A 14949-nucleotide genomic window follows, 5' to 3' on the forward strand; every position below is an offset into this window, starting at 1 on the left:
GCAAGATGCACTTCTAGGCAAAATAGAGGAATGCAAGGCAAGGGTATTATGCATGCAATGGACTAACAATCCGACCAAAAACAGAGGTATAATATGATCAAATAACACCAAAAACCCTCCGAAATGGAGCCAAAATTGACTAAGCATGCATGCTAGCTTTATGAGCCAAAAACACAAGCAAAAGAGACACAAAGGGAGAGGGGTGTCCCTCCCCTATACATGACCTCAAAACCACTTCACCACCCCTGAAAATCCTCTGGATTTCAGTGGTGAGAAGGCCAAAACACAAAAGTTCCAAAGCTCAACAAAGAAGGCACAAAAAGAGGCCAAACAAGGCCTAAGAGGGGGAGGATGACTCCCAACACCAAAATGACCTTAAACAAACATCTTAAGTATGAAAATATAGAACTTTTCTCAGTTATACACCAAGCTTAAAAATAGATGCAAGATAGGTTAAAAGCTAGTGCAAAAATGGAGAATATAAAGCAATAGTGCTCACCCTTGAAGAACACTTCAAGAACAGCAACTCCAACCCCCTCCTTCTAATCAAAACCAACTGAAAACTCCAAGAACAAACTCTCAACAACTCAATAACCAAGGTATAGTGTAACACTAGGTGCTTTAGTGCAAAAATAGGAACAAAAACACACTTTTGAACACTATTACACACACAATCTAGAGAGAGAGGGAGATATAGAGAGAGAGTGATATATATGTGATATATATCTCTGATATATACCTTTGAATTCTTCATCCCCTCTAAAGGAGGAGGGAGGCCCTCTTTTATAGAACAAAAAGGGCCTAAGCTTCTTGGAGAAGCTAAGGCAAAGGGGTCAAGCTTCCTTAAGAAGCTAGAACAAGGGTTCAAGCTTCTTGGGGGAAGCTAAGGCAAAGGTCTAAGCTTCTTGGGGAAGCTAAGGCAAAGGGTTCAAAGCTTCCTCAAGAAGCTAGAGCAAAAGGGTGTAAAGGGTGCAAATCCTCCATACATGCGTATGGAGGATGGGTATGTGTGCTCCAGCTGGCACAGCTGGCATGCAAAATGCCTGAAAAAGGTAAAAAAGAAACCCCAGCCAGAAAATATGGCCGATTGACCAAACAAACGGCCCGCTGACCAAAAACAATGCCGACCGGCCATCACCAATGGTTGGTAGCAACAAAACAGGGCCGGTGGCCTCAAGCCAAGGCCGGTGAGGTGTGGGGGATGACCAACAAGCCATTCTCTGCCCTCAGAAGCAAAAACAAACAAGTTCTTGGTCCACAACCAAGCACAGAACAGGCAAGTTAAGAGATCCCGAGGCAAGGCGCACGGCTGGGGCCTTCGGGAACTCAAAACGAACACGAACATGGATGATCATCGAGTGTTCAAACGATGGCGTCCAAGTCTTGAGGACGGTCAAAAATAGGATGTCTACAATATCAAACAGAAAGTGTAAAGTAAAAGTGAAACAAAAAGTGCAAAGCAGAAGGCACAGTGTGTGAACAAAAATGAAACATAAAGTGCAAGGCAGAAAGCACAATTCATGAACATATATAAGGCAGAAAATGCAAAGAAAAAAGCATAAGAATATAGAATTGAAAGTGCAGTGATACCTCCTAAGCTCTCCAGTAGCCTCCAATCCTGTCTCCCTTCATATGGGAACTAGAGCTCATGTAGCCGTAGAGTGTGGCAAGGTTAGCTCCACCCCAATCGTAAAACCGGACCCGGGGCAAGGTCACAAAGGGTGCTCAACAAGTACAAACCCACGGTGTTCCACCTGTTTGTGAACAAAGTGGTACCAAGGAGGTACATCAAGAATCCCCGAGTGTACTGCTCTACCTCCTCTTATTTCTCAGGCTGACTCCTGCGGAAGCACTCAAGGAACCAATTATATCTCACCATGGCTGGCCTGTACAAAGGCGGGCTCACTCCGAGCAGGTAGATCCAAGCTGCCTCCCTTTGGCCCATGTCCATGTCAAAAGGGATCGGATCACTCCCTACTCCTAAGCCTGTGATCATCGAAAAGTCATAGGGGGTCATCGTCATCTCTCTAATGAAAGAAAAGTGAAAGGAGTTGGTGGTATCCCATCACCTCTCCCCTAATGCTTTGAGTAGGGCCCGACTAGTAATGTGGCGCGTGAGCCCAGTGCAGAGTAAGCCAAAGCCTACCTCATGGACAAGGTAGCAGACCTGGGGGGAGGAGCTTGTGATACCAATCCCTGGCCATCATTGCCCCGTAATCCCTACAAGAGCGAGAGTCCTCCTGTGGCAAAGAAAGAGTGAATCAGATGAAAGACAGTGATGAGAGAAGAGTGAATCAGATGAAAGACAGTGATGTGAGAAGAGTCAGATGAAAGGCAGTGCAAGACAGTCAGATGAAAGGTAGTAAAAAAAATAAAGGTTGTACCTCAGTAGCGCCATGGGAAAGGTGGGAGTCTGGCTCCCTTAGCAAACTATCCTCCAGCTCGTTATCAATGAAGTTATCAAAGCACATCATGACTCCAGGTGCCATCATGAGCTTGTGGGGGTGGTAGGTGGCCGGATTGAAGGGCCTCACCCTCAATGGTAGAAACTCAAGCTCGAGCCATGGAGCGAACTCTGCCTCAAAATCGGCGGCAATGCCCTTCGCTACCCCGCCGGCCTCAACAATTGCTGGCTCCTCGATCTCGACAGGGGATGGAAGTATAGGTGGAACATTGGGAGGAGCGTCGTTATGAGGGATGTCGTCCTCCATCTAGAAAGTGGGTGAAAAGTGGGAGAAAATGAAGAAAAATGGAAAAAAGAGAGAAGACTTGGAAAAAGTCAACCCTAGGAGAGAGAAAATGAGAGAAAAAGTCAAAACCTAAGAAAGTTCACAAAACCCAAGAAAAACTTGAGGGAAACAAGCCTAAAGTGTTGAAAATCCAAAAATGTCAACGAAAACAAAATCTAATTGGTTCAAAGTGTAGAGGATCAAAGGGATTTTACGAATAAAGTTTGCGTGGGGCGTTGGAAAATGCATACAAAGCACAAATCTAGACAGAGAAAGCACCTAGAGAGAGAGATGGCGGATTTTCGGGCTTGAGGGTATGAGGAAATGAGGTTTGGTGATGTATTTAAAGAGACCCGTGCCGAAATGTTGAGTTTGTCCTCGAATTGGCATTAGTGGCTAGTCATCCACCATTACTGGCCGGTCGTACACTATTAGTGGCCAACCGGCTCCTTTTGTGGCTCAGTGCTAGTTTTGTTCCCCTTTTTCCCTAACAATATATGGAAGGTCCTATTTTGGGTTTGTAAAGAAGGATTGAGGTATTTGAATTGGATTTGATTTCCGAGGACCTCGAAACTGTGTTCCGGTTTCGCCGGTCCGATGCCTGTTGTACTCCGACTCGCGAATGTGCCTTAATTTCATCTATGAAGAAGTTGTATCCTTTTGAGCATTTTGTAAAGCCTGCGAGGGGTAAATTGGAGGTTGTTGTCGAACATCGCTTTTGTTCGTTTTGGCGATTTATATATATGTGATCTTCTTTTGCATAGAACATGCTTTCAATTATCTTGCATAGAACATGCTTTCAATTAATATCATATGTCGGTTGTTTATTCTTTTGCATAGAACACGCGTTGTCATCATACTGAATTTCAATTACGTCACATTGTGTCGTATTCATGTGCATTGTGCTTTTTAATTCTTGTGTCCACCCTCATCATGTGAGTATGATTTGGGTTCCCTCCCTTTAATCTCGCCACGTGGTAGAATGGCTTGGTTTGCTATTTTCCTCTCTACATGGAAGTGTGGTTAGGGTCACCTCGCTACGCGGTAGTGTAGCTTGGGTGTTCTTGTTCCTCTCTACGTGGTAGGGTGGCTTGGTTTGCTGTTATCCTCTCTACGCGGAAGTGTAGTTAGGATCACCTCACTACGCGGACGTGTAACTTGGTTGTTTTGTTCCTCATTATGCAAAAGTGTAGCTTGGTTCGTTCTTGTACCTCACTGCGCGATAGTGTAGTTCGGTTTGCTTGTGTCCTCTTTATACGGAAGTGTAGTTAGGATCACCTCGCTACGCGGAAGTGTAGCCTGGTTGCTTGTACCCTTCTACACGGTAGTGTAATTTGGGTTGTTGTTGCTCTCCTCTCCACACGAAAGTGTAGTTAGGAGTACTGTGTTACACGATGGTGTAGTTTGGTTGTCCTTGTTCCTCGCTACGCGGAAGTGTAGCTTGGTTTGTTCTTGTACTCTGTTACGCGGAAGTGTAGCTTGGTTCGTTCTCCCCCCTCTACGCGGAAGTGTAGTTTGGGCTCATCTTTTGTTAACCTCTCTGGACAGGGGTGTAGTTGGGATTGTTTCTTGTGCACGGAAGCATAGTGAAGATTGCTTTCGTTTATTGATTTCAATTGTTGCATTGCTGTGAATCACGTTTTCATAATTTTCAAACGGTATGCTCGTTTGTATTTTCAATTGTTACATCTCATCATACATATCATTTGCATTTTGCCCATGAACTACGCTGGTTTGATTCCTTGCAAAGGGATAGTAGGCAGCTTTCGAGCTCAACCAATTTAATTTATGTCTTGATTGCTTGCCCAAGTCTTACGGCCTTGTCAAAATGGGTTGTCTTTGGGCTTTGACATTCACTCACGTCATTTCATGACTTCGAGCTCTGTCAAAGATGGGCAATTGTAGACACCTCATTTTTGACCGCCCTTAAGACTTAGGCGCCACTGATGGATCACCCAATGATGAATTTACAAGCTTGTCCAAATGCTCGACTTCCTCAGTAGGAAACCTAGTTTTGAGCCTCAGAAACCTACAAATCTTGTGCTTTGTCTTTGGAACCCAAACAGTAGTTTTTCAACCCTGAACATCCAGGGACCTGCAGACCCACTAGTGGCCGGCCGCCCCCTATTATTGGCCTGCCGGCCACTTGTGTAAAGACTCAGATCTTTTTACCAATTGTGTCAGCTGTCTCCACTGATGCATGCACTGCACCAGCAGTGTCTTTATGGATATTTTCGAGATAGTCTCATATATTTCTATATATAGATGACTTTCTCTAAAAAATTAGGGTTAGAAAAATTTGTAGAGCAAAGTTTTGGAAAATATTTCTCTCTCTACATTTCCCTCTCTCTCTTGCAACTTCCATACCCCTTACCTAGACACTCTAAACCAAACCTTGAGGGTTCTTTGCTGAGGTGTTTGAGCTTGCATTTTAGCTCTTAAGGGTGTGAAATTGGTGGTTTGTAAGTCAAAGGATCACTCCTCTTCAAGAGGTATAACTCCAAGCTTCTTTCCCTTATTTATTTTCCATCATTTATTGCTATTTTAAACTGTTTTTCAGTTGTTTTTTTGGGCTGAAACTTGTGGTGTAAAGCCATAAAGGGTAGAGGGGTGGACCAACCTTCTTTGACCCTTATCTTCTAGGCTTTTACCCTTGTGTTTTCCACCTTTTAATTAACTCTTTTTGAGCTCTTTACCACTGATTTTCGGAGTTTTTTTTTCAGAGGCTAAAATGAGGTTTTGAAGTCCCAAAAAAGGAGGGGTTAGCCTCCTCTCCTTTGGCTTGTTTACTAGCTTAGTTACTCCATTATTTTAGCTTGTTTTTGTAGATTTTTTTACCTTAATTTTAGTGTTGTTTTAGCCTATTTTAGGACTGTTTTAAGTTGTTCATGTCGTTTAAGCTTTGTATTGCATGCTTATAGTGTAATGGTCCTCATAGGTTTGGTGTTTAGGTATTAGACACCAACCTATTTGAGTTGACAACATTTATTTCAAGATTTCCATACTTGTGTTCGTCTTTAATCATCTCTGTACTTCTCTCATTTCTTGGCTTCTTCTTTTCTTTGAGAGTGGTTTCAAACTGATTGTTTGTTTAAGCTTGAGATAGAGATTGTTGTGCTTAATGGTTTAATCTCTTCAGAGATTCATTACCAACGGCATGACATCTCTCTTATTCCCAAAATAGCCCTTTGTTTGACATTTCTTTCCATTAGTGGACTTAATCTTCATTATTGGACTAAAAGGCTTAAGGAATGGAAAGGTAATTAAAAGAGGTATTGAAATTGGAATAAAATTGAGCAAGATAATAAAATGGTTTGGGTTCAATCGGACGTTAATTGAACCCATTGAGTCTTGAGTCATTTCATACTTGTTAGTGATGAAAACGGTTCAAGAGTCAATGCAAACCACTTCCCTTGATCAATATCATGATAGGGAGGAGGTTCTTGAGTCTTTCATTGTGCATTTATTGAGATTATATCCCCTGATTCTTAGGCCATCATACAATGGATTTGCATCGATTGATGGTTTGTAAATCAAGCCTACCTCTCCTTTGAGCTATTTAATGATAAAGAGAGGCAAGGTGGACAGGCATCCCCTGAAAATGCTCTGTTTGTTATCTGTTGTAGCAAGGCAATACCTTTAACTTAGTGGCCGGCAGGCCACCTTTACTTAGTGTATGGCCGCCCACCACTTCTGGCCTGCCGACCACCTTTTTCCTCTAGGCAGTACCACTTTTTTCATAGAGCAGAGCAGAGGCTGAGGTGCAAAACAGTTCAAAGGCATTTTTAGGGGAGCAAATCATGTGCATGCATAAGCCATTCCCTTATTTCTCGGGGCCTGTGAACTTGTAGACTTGTAATGTTTAATTATTTAGTTAGAATAGCTTGTTAACTTGGTGTTTTAATTAATTAATTTTGTGTTGTAATTATTTAATTAGCTAGAATAGATAGTTAAATTCAAGGTAGTTAGCTAGGTTAGCTAATTCATTCATTCAGACCCTCTTGCGCGAGGGCAAACTTGTAATAATGCGTGTATATCTTCCAAACTCACGTCTCTCTCCCTTTTATTTACCCTCTTATGATGGATAGTTTAGAGCATCATATTTCATTTAGCATTTCCCATGTATAAAGGATTCATTTGTTTCGCATGCATTAGGCTTGGCGCATCATTCTTACGCACATTGTTACTTATTGCTTCTTTGAAAACGTGCTTAAACTGCATGCTATCAAATTGATTCATATGTCATGTTACTAACCGAGTCGATTTAAATTTCATATTGTATGGGTTGCATTAGGAGTATTTCATTAGTTAGGATCATGCATTTTCTAACTATTTTCTCTCTTTTGGCTACCCTCGGGAATTGGGGTAAGCTTCATTGCTTTAGCATATCGCATGCGTGTGATTGTTGTCATGTCAAGCATGATTACCATGGGGCTAAGTGCTTAAGTGATATACTTGTTTGAATGCCTATGGATGAAGGCTAATTGCACAAATTGGGAGGATCTGATTAATGTACATATGAGATCACTTTTTCAAGTGGTACATGTTCAAACAATTTTCAAACAAACATAAATCAAAGTGTTCCAACTTTTGCAAATTAATCTATACTTGTGTGCAACACATAGCAATTAGCCTAATAATCGGAACAAGAGCATATAATGTAAATAAGAATCACATCATGATTAGTAAGGGTCAATCTTTGATCGGGCGAGTGAGGTGCTCAATTCATGACTTCCCCTCTCGTACCTAAGTTCCCAAGTCGAGACACTTTGGTGATGATAGATAAGTGGCCTTTGGCACGAGTCCCGGGTTTCCTAAATTTTTCAAAAATATTTAGGTGGCGACTCTGTAATCTGGCAAAGCAGTCCATTTTTGGCATTTTGATTCAAAATTGATTTTCCAAAAGATTTACCGGATTTGGACTCATTTGTGTTTATCTATTTCACAGTACACTTGTGGAATCAGATTCAGAACCACAGGAGTTCGAACTGTAGGGCTATCGTATCTGAAAGGAGCACGAAAAGCAAGCTACAACATGGCAGAATGAGATATTATACTGAGAGCACAAAGGTATAAAACTTACCATGGACAATTATTTAGGTTTACATTGAATAGTTTGGGTCGAATAAACAAATTATTTTAAATAACATAAATATAATATAGAAATCATATAAGGAAAATAATCATAATCACGGTATAGAACAGAACAGAGGGTTAATGAATCTATAACAAACAGAGGGTCACTAAAGTGACTAACCAGATGGCCCATAGTTATTTAAGTCCCCCAAGGCATGGGACCTTTGTTATTGTAGCTCGACTTTTCATGCTCCTTTTGGATATGACTAGCCCTACAGTTCAAACTCCTGCGGTTCTGAATCTGATCTCACAAGTGCAATGTGAAATAGATAAACATCAAAGAGTCCAAATCCGGCAAATCTTCTAGAAAATTGATTTTGAATCAAAATGCCAAAAATGGACTGCTTTGCTAGATACATAGTCGCCACCTAAATATTTTTGAAAAATTTAAAAAACTCATGACTCGTGCCAAAGGCCACATGTCCGTCATCACCAAGATTGTCTCGGCTCGAGAACTTAGGTGCAAGAGGGGAAGGTCATGAATTGAGCAACCCCGCTCGCCCGATCAAAGATCAGCCTCTACTAATCATAATGTGAATCTTATTTACATTATATGCTCTTGTTCCGATTATTAGGCTAACATTACTATGTGATGTGCACACAAGTATAGACTAATTTGCAAGAATTGGAACACTTGGCCTCATGTTTGTTTTGAAAATTATTTTGAATATGTATCACTCGAAAAAGTGATCGCATATGAACATTACTCAAATTATTCTAATTCAAGCAATTAGCCTCCATCCACAGGCAATCAAGTAGATATATCAATTAAGCAATTAGCCTCATGGCAAGCATACTGGACATGGAAACAACCACACTCATGCAATATGCTAAAGCACAAAAATGATGACCTAGGAATTAACTAACCATCATAAGCAAGTAAATAAGCAAGTCAATAAAAGGGAGAAAGACGTAGAGTTGGAAGATATACACATTATTACATGTTTTGGCCATCGCACAAGAGAGTCCAGATGAATAGACTAGCTAAGCTAATTACTACGAATTAACTAACTATTACAAAGCAAATGAAGTAAATTAACTACACCAGCTAATTACCTAATTATTACAACACAAATTAATTAACTAACTATTCTAGCTAATTAAATACATACAACATGAAACTAAATAACTATTCTAATTAATTAGTTACAAGCCCTCTACTCTAAGCATAATTACAACATCATCTTGACGAATCTCGACAATTGAGGGACGGCTCATGCATGGATGTGGATTTCCACCCGATAATGCTTTCCATTTTGCTACTGGAATACCTCTATTGCACAGTCACAATTGAAAAAATGCACTATTTTTTACCTTAGCTTCTGCTCTGCTTTGTTGGAAAAGGGGCACTGCCTGCCTTGAAAAAGTGGCCGGCAGACCACTAATAATGGGCTGCCATCTAAAAGAAGTGGCTTGCCGACCATTGATTTTGTTTCTCTCCTGCAGCAACAGAGGACAAACAGAGCACAAACCAGAGTATTCTCAGGGGATGTTTGTCTACCCTGCCTCTCCTTATCATCAAACATGTCAAAAGGAGGGGTAAGCTTGATTCGCAAATCATCAATCGGTGCAATTTCATTGCGTGATGACTTATGAATCAAGGGACATAATTCAATAAATGCACAATTTAAAGACTCTCAAAACCCCCTCCCTATCATGGATTGATCAAGGGAAGTGGTTGACATTGGCTCTTGAACCGTTTACATCACTAGCAAGTATGAAATGACTCAAGACTCAATGGGTTCAATTAACGTCCGATTGAACCCAAATTGATTTTATTATCTTGCATCACTTTTAGTCCCAATTTTATTACTCCATTTTAATTACCATCCATTTAGTAATCTATTGAGTCCAAAAGTGAAGATTAAGTCCTCTAATGGAAAAGAGTACCAAACCAAGAGTTGTTTTAGGCACGAGAGAAGTGTCATGCCATTGGTAATGAACTCCCAAAGGGATTAAACCATTAAGCACAATACCTCAATCTCAAGCTTAAACAAGCAACTAGTTTGAAACAACTTTCAAAGCAAAGAAAAAGCATAAACCAAGTATGGAAAGCAAGAAATAAACACTATCAACTCAAATAGGATGGTGGCTAAGGCCTAAACCACCAAGCCTATGAGGACCATTACACTACAAGCATGCTATACAAGGCTCAATTGTAATGAACAAAATAAAAAAAAAAAAAAAAGTGCTAAAACAATCCAAAAAAAGTGCTGAAATTAGGCTAACAATAGCTAAAACAATAAGCTAAAACATGGAGCAAGTTAAGCTAGTAAGCAAACACAAAGAGAGGAGGCTAACCCCTCCATTTTTAGGACTTCAAAACATGATTTTTGCCTCTAAAAACCTCTGAAAATCACTATTAAAAAGCTCAAAAAAAAGATGATGAGAATGTGGGAAAAATAAGGGCAAAGACCTTAGAAACAAGGTTCAAATAAGGGCTATCAACCCTTCTACCTTAAATGGCCTTACACCACAAATTTCAGCCCAAAAATTCAATGTACAAACAGCCCAAAAAACAGTCCAAAAATAGTAGAAAAGATGGTAAATAAAGCAAATAAACAAACCAAGAATTACACCTCTTGAAGAGGGATACCCCTTTAGAGTTGCAAACCAACACTTATACACCCTCAAGAGCTAAAAGCAAGCTCAAAAGTACCTTATCACAAACACCACAAGGTTTGGTTTAGAGTGTATAGGCAAAGAGTGAAGAACTTGCACGAGAGAGAGAGAATTGTAGAAAGAGAGAAAAGTTTTTGCTCCAAAATTTTCTAACCTTTACAACAAGAGGGGAGGTCATCTATATATAGAAAAACATGAGACTCCCTCAGAAATATCCATACAGACACGTATGGGCAAGTGCATGCACCTGTGGAAATAGTTGGCATAGTTGGCAAAAATATCTGAAAAAACACACAAGTGGCCGGCAACCCACTAATAGTGGACGGCAGGCCACATTACTAGCCGGCAATCCACAATAGTGGCCGGTAGTCCACACAAGTTGGTCTGCAGGTCCCAAGATGTTTTGGCTTAAAAATTTGCTATTTTGGTCCAAAAACAAGGCAAGAGATTCACAGGGTGTTGAGGCTCAAAGCTGAGGCATTCTACTGAGGACTTCGAGCATTTGACAAGCATATAGAAATTCGGTCAAAATGGGGTGTCTACAGTTGTCCCTCGTTGACAAAACTCGAAGTCATGAAATGATATGAGTGAATGTCAAAGCTCGAAGATGACCCATTTTGACAAGGCCGTAAGACTTGGGCAAACAATCAAGACATAAATAAAATTGGTTGAGCTCGCAAGATGCCTACGTATCCCTTTGCAAAGAATCAAACCAATGTAGTTCTGGGGCAGGATGCAAATGATATGCACGAAAAATACTTTGAAAGCTGGACTCACACGCTTCGTGAAGCTGGCTATTTTTAGAACTCATGATCATGTAAGATGACGCAATAAGCAATAACAGATGCAATAAGCAATAATAGTTACAATCAATTGCGAAGCAATAACAAATTAATGACATATGAATGAATTTTCAAGCTTAAAGCAAAAGAATTTTTATAAGCAAAATGCGCACTCTAACCATGCACCATGGAAAGATGAGAGAACAACACTCAGGGTCTCGTTTCAAGCGTCCCGAGATAAAAATAGCCCAAATTCGTGTTTCACGCGTCCTGAGATAAGAGAAAAATAGCTCGGGGTCACGTTTCACGCGTCCTGAGATAAAAATCGCTCAGAGCCCCGTTTCACGCATCCTGAGATAACAAAAAAACCGCTCGAGCTCGCATTTCACACCTCTTGAGATAAGAGAAAAATCGCTCGGGGTTGCATTTCACGTGTCCCGAGATAAAACCCACCCAGGGTCGCGTTTCACGTATCTTGAGATACTCTAGTCATGCTAAAACTCTGAGAAGAGGAGAAAAAACCGCTCGGGGTCGCGTTTCACGTGTCCTAAGATAAAACCTGCCCAAGGCCGCATTTCACATGTCCTGAGATATTCTAATCACGTTGAAATCGTGAGAAGAGGAGAAAAACCACTTGGGGTCGCATTCCACGTGTCCCGAGATAAAACCCACCCAGGACTACATTTCACGGGTCCTGAGATACTCAAAAAAAGTACGAGACCGTATAATAAAAACATAATGTAGTAAAAAAGTGTGATAGATGCACGAGGTGAACAAGTGCGATAGATGCATAAAGTGAGCAAGTGCGATAGATACACAAAGTGAACGAGTGCGATAGATGCACAAAGTGAACAAGTGAGATAGATGCACAAAGTGAACAAGATTACAAATCAATACAGTGATAACGCATGTTCCATGCAAGATAGACAACCGATGTATGATATTAATTGAAAGCATGTTCTATGCAAGAAACAAGATGCAAATTCTATGCAAAACTAAAAGCATATTCTATGCACAAATCATGAATGATGCAGGGCACACGTGCAACATAAGTATATGTGAAAATGCATATTCTATGCAAAGAGAACAAATATGTAACTTGACAGAACGAATAAAAAATGATATCCGGTGACAAACTCCGATTTACCCCTCGAAGGCTTTGTAACATGCTCAAAAAGGATATACCTTGTTCATATTGACAAGTGGAGAACGGTCACATGCCGGAACACAGCGAGTATTGGAAATGTAACCATCAGAACACAGTTTTGAGCTCCTCAAAGACCAATCTGAACCCAAAAAAGAACCTCCCATACATTGCTAGGTGTAGACGCGCTCTCGGGAACCCTCCGACATCCGCGCGCCTGCGAGGGCGAGCGCGAATCTTGTTTTGTTCTGAGCTAGTACAGTTCGGAGTCAATGTCACGGTTCTGAATCTGATCTCGCAAAGTGCAATGCAAGACTGATGAATCACCAAAGAGTCCAAATCCAGCAAATCATTTTGGAAAAATGATTTTTATAAAGAAGTGTCAAACATGGACTGCTTTGCCAGATACAGAGTCGCCACCTAAATATTTTATTTTAGGGGATTTAGGAAACCCTGACTCGTGCCTAAGGCCACGTGTCCGTCATCACCAAAGTTGTCTCGGCTCGGGAACTTGGGTACGAGAGGGGAAGGTCATGCAATGAGCACCCCCGCTCGCCCGATCAAAGATCGGCCTGTACTAGGCATGATATTTTGTTTTTGAAAACACATGTGCTCTTATTCTGGTTAATTAGCTAATCTTACTACGTGATGCGCACATCATATAAGTATAAACTAGATTGCCTAATTTGGAACAAAACATTGCATATTTGTTTGAAAATGGTTTGGAGTTTGCTACTCGTAAGTAGGCTAAATCAAGGATTTTAATGAATTGTTCCAATTCAAGTAATCCAACCTTCACCTACAGGGATTCAGGCAGTTATATCAAATAAGCAGTTAGCCTCATGGCAAGCATGCTTTCATGGCAACAGTAACACATATGCAGTATGCTAAAGCGTAAACACTCACAGTGTACTCCGAGCCAAAATAGAGAACTAGTTAGAAATCATGCATGATCCTAGTTCATGTTAGGATGGCTAATGCAACACATGCGAGAATGCAACTAAAATAGGCTCGGCTATTCTAGAATGGCATGTGAAATGCAACTTAGTACATGTATTCAATTTGGAATTGAAGTACAATACAGTTAATATGATGCGCCGAGCCCAGTGCATACAAGACAGATGAATGAATGCACGCATGCAAACATAAGGTATGCTAATTGAAATATGCCCTAAAACTAACCATCGTAAGCGGTTAAGTAAAAGGGAGACAGAAATGAGGGTTGGAAGACATGCATCACACACACGCACGCTTATTACAACAGTGTGCCCTCTCGACGGAGGGACCGAATCAGAAGCTAACTAGCTAATCTAAGCTAATTAAACTAATTATTACATCACAACGAATAAGCTAATTAACTAATCCTAGTTAACTAACTATTACAAAACAGTTAAGCAACTAAACGCATTAACTACTTAAGTTACATGACCAAAGTGTAAACTAACTAATCACATTAGCTAAGTAAAGCAGTAAACAGAGGTGCCCTCAGAGGAAAGAATGCATGCATGCTCGGTCGCCTCGTTCGGAAATCCGTTGCAATGCCCCAACTTGCCTCTGTTTGCAACTACTCTCAGAAACTTGCACCAAGCTCCATAAAGCTTCTAACACATCTTGGGGACCAGTGAGAGGGTGGCCGACCAGTTGTTGCTCTCTCCAGCCACTAGCCAACCACTTTTTGCTACTCTAAACCAGAAAAAGTGGTCGGCTAGCTAGTTTTTCTGGCTGGCCGACCAATTGTTGCTGCCAAACTCCAGTTTTCTACAACCAAGAGCAAGAAAGGGCATGGCAATGTATTTGCAAGGTATGTGTGCACAACCACCCTCCCTATCATTTCATAAGCTCAAGGGAGTGTGGTTCTCGACCCTCAGGCCACCAATCGCTTATTTCAATGCATGATGGCCGAGAGGCGAAGTTGCACAATTCAATATAAAAATGAATGCACAAGTAAACACATAAGGCCTAAAACTCTATCATTTAGGATCAAGAGCGTCGGCGACCGAGAATTGAGGCACGTTTCATCACTTTAAGTATGAAATGTCCCTCACTTATCGTGTTTGGACTAACACCTATTCCAAACAAAATGCAACACAAGCATGGCATACACAATACGACTTAAGCATGCAAACATGCAATGCAACTAGAGCATGCAAACATGCAATGCAATGAAACAAGCATATGAACCATATGCAAGGGACAAGCATGCAAACATGCAATACAACATGAACAACCTAACAAGGCTAATGGCATACACAATGCTAATGCATGCATGCACAATGCAATGCTACAAGGGCAACTTAGCAATGTTAGGAATATGCATACTCAATGCAAAGGACTACTTGGCATACACAATGCAAAGAACTACATGGAATACACAATGCAATGTGGCAACATGGCATACTCAATGCAATGAACATGATCAACTATCAATGCTAAGGGACATGCATACTCAATGCAAACAACAACTAGCATACACAATGCTAAATGACAACTAGCATATGCAATACAATGAACATGGCACACTCAATGCAATGTGACC

Source organism: Camellia sinensis, chromosome 3 (assembly GCF_055761805.1).
Source record: "Camellia sinensis isolate YWXY chromosome 3, ASM5576180v1, whole genome shotgun sequence".
NCBI lineage: Eukaryota > Viridiplantae > Streptophyta > Magnoliopsida > Ericales > Theaceae > Camellia > Camellia sinensis.